At 39.8% G+C, this 3,100-nt stretch overlaps 1 non-coding gene across 1 annotated transcript; it reads right to left on the minus strand.

The window, feature by feature from the left end:
* Positions 1 to 1,930: 1,930 nt before the first annotated feature.
* trnai-uau lies at positions 1,931 to 2,024 on the minus strand. Its single transcript has 2 exons — positions 1,987 to 2,024; positions 1,931 to 1,966 (listed from the first exon to the last, which is right to left on the minus strand). It is a non-coding gene; the product is annotated as a tRNA-Ile (tRNA).
* Between the last annotated feature and the right edge of the window lie 1,076 nt (positions 2,025 to 3,100).

Consider the following 3,100-nt stretch of genomic DNA (forward strand, 5'->3'; position numbering starts at 1 on the left):
TCAACTGATCGTTTATGTTACCCATCAAAAGCCATTGCTAAAGAAATGTCTCTCGCATTCTAGAAACCTTGCACCAGCTAATCAAATCAAAACACCTGCAAAGGTTTCCTGAGCCTTCAAAATGATCTCTCAGTTTGGTTCACTAGGCTACACAGTCATGGGGAAGACTGCTGATCTAACAGTTGTCCAGAAGACAATCACTGACACCCTTGACAAGGGGGGTAAGCCACAAACATTCATTGCCAAAGAAGATGGCTTTTCACAGAGTGCTGTATCCAAGCATGTTAACAGAAGTTGAGTGGAAGGAAAAAGTGTGGAAGAAAAAGATGCACTACCAACAGAGAGAACCGCAGCCTTATGAGGATTTTCAAGCAAAATCGATTCAAGAATTTTAGTGAACTTCACAAGGAATGGACTGAGGCGTAGGTCAAGGCATCAAAGAGCCACCACACACAGACGTGTCAAGGAATTTGGATACAGTTGTCGTATTCCTCTTGTTAAGCCACTCCTGAACCACAGACAACATCAGAGGCGTCTTACCAGGGCTAAGGTGAACAAGAACTGGACTGTTGCCCAGTGGTACAAAGTCCTCTTTTCAGATGAGAGCAAGTTTTGTATTTCATTTGGCAACCAAGGTCCTAGAGTCTGGAGGAAGGGTGGAGAAGTTCATAGCCCAAGTTGCTTTAAGTCCAGTGTTAAGTTTCCACAGTCTGTGATGATTTGGGGTGCAATGTCATCTGCTAGTGTTGATTCAATGTGTTTTTTTTGAAAAAGGTCACTGCAACCCGTTTACCAAGAAATTTTGGAGCACTTCATGCTTCCCTCTGCTGACCAGCTTTTTGAAGATGCTGATTTCATTTTCCAGCAGGATCTGGCACCTGCCCACACTGCCAAAAAGCACCAAAAGTTGGTTAAATGACCTGGGTGTCGGTCTGCTTGTCTGACCAGCAAACTCACCAGACCTGAACCCCATAGAGAATCTATGGGGTATCGTCAAGAGGAAAATGAGAAACAAGAGACCATAAAATGCAAATGAGCCACTGTCAAAGAAACCAATGCTTCCATACCACCTCACAATGCCACAAACTGATCACCTCCATGCCACGTCGAATTGAGGCAGTAATTAAAGCAAAATGAGGCCCTACCAAGTATTGAGTACATGTACAGTAATTGAATATACTGTCCAGAAGGCCAACAATTAACTAAAAATTTTTTTTATTTTTTTATTTTTGGTCTTATGAAGTATTCTAATTTATTGAAATAGTGAATTGGTGGGTTTTTGTTAAATGTGAGCCAAAATCATCACAAATAAAAGAACCAAAGACTTAAACTACTTCAGTCTGTGTGCATTGAATTTATTTAATCCACGCGTTTCACAATTTGAGTTGAATTACTGAAATATTTTTTTTTTCCACGACATTCTAATTTATTGAGATGCACCTGTATTTTATGCTTTGAAATCCATTGTTACTGAAATGTCTCTAGCATTCTAAAACCTTGCACCAGGTGAGACTCGAACTTTCAACCTCGGCATTGTTCTGCTTCACACTACCTTATAAGAACCACACACTGACCGATTGTGCTACTGGAGCAGTTGATGCAAGCACATGATACCATACCAGTTATTAGTTGCTGTGATCTTTCAAATTAATCCATGAACTTTCCTCTAACTGATTACAGCCATCTACTTTTCAACTGATCGTTTATGTTACGCTTCAAACTCCATTGTTACTGAAATGTCTCTTGCTTTCTAAAGCAATGCTCCAGGTGAGGTGCTCCATTGAATTTATTTGATACACGCGTTTCACAATTTGAGTTGAATTACTGAAATAAATTAACTTTTCCACGACATTCTAATTTATTGAGATGCACCTGTATTTTATGCTTTGAACTCCATTGTTACTGAATTGTCTCTTGCTTTCTAAAACAGTGCTCCAGGTGAGGCTCGAACTCACAACCTCGGCATTGCTCTGCTGAATACTGTCTTATAAGTACCGCGCGCTGACCGATTGCGCCACTGGAGCTGTTGATACAAATGCGTAATTCCAAATATAATGCCATACCAATCTTTAGTTACGATGATCTTTAAAATTAACCCATAAAATTTTCTCTAACTGATTACAGCCATCTACTTTTCAGCTGATCATTTATGTTACGCTTCAAATGCCATTGCTACTGAAATGTCTCTCGATTTCTAAAAATTTGCTACAGGTGAGGCTCAAACTCACAACTTCAGGATTGCTGTGCTGAATATTGCCTTTTTAGCACCACACTGACCGATTGCGCTACTGGAGCAGTTGACTCGAGCGCATGATACCATACCAGTCATTAGTTGTGGTGATCTTTCAAATTAATCCACAAACTTTCCTCTAACTGATTACAGCCATCTACTTTTCAACTCATTGTTTATGTCACGCTTCAAACTCCATTGTTACTGAAATGTCTCTTGCTTTCTAAAACCTTGCTCCAGGTGAGGCTCAAACTCACAACCTCGGCATTTCTCTGCTGCATGCTGTCGTATAAGTACCACATGCTGATCAATTGCATCGCTGGAGCTGTTGACTCAAATGCATAATACCAAACCAGTCTTTATATATGGTGATCTTTCAAATTAATCCATGAACTTTCCTCTAACTGATTATAGACATTTACTTTTCAACTGATTGTTTATGTTAAGCTTCAAACTCCATTGTTACTGAAATGTCTCTCGCTTTCTAAAACCTTGCTCCAGTTGAGGCTCGAACTCACAACCTCGGCATTGCTCTGCTGCTTATTGTCTTATAAGCACCACACACACTGACCAATTGCACCACTGGAGATATAGGCTGAAACGTGTAATACCAAAGATAATACCATACCAGTCTTTAGTTAAGATGATCTTTCAAATTAACCCATGAACTGTTGTCTAACTGATTCCAGCCTTCTAATTTTCAACTGATAATTTATGTTACGCTTTGAACTCCGTTACTGAAATGTCTATCACATTCTGAAACCTTGCACCAGGTTACACTCGAACTCACAACTTCGGCATTGTTTTGCTTCAAATTGCCTTATAAGAACCACACACTGACTGATTGCACCACTGGAGATGTTGATTTGA

Source organism: Cyprinus carpio, chromosome A8 (genome assembly GCF_018340385.1).
Source record: "Cyprinus carpio isolate SPL01 chromosome A8, ASM1834038v1, whole genome shotgun sequence".
Lineage (NCBI taxonomy): Eukaryota > Metazoa > Chordata > Actinopteri > Cypriniformes > Cyprinidae > Cyprinus > Cyprinus carpio.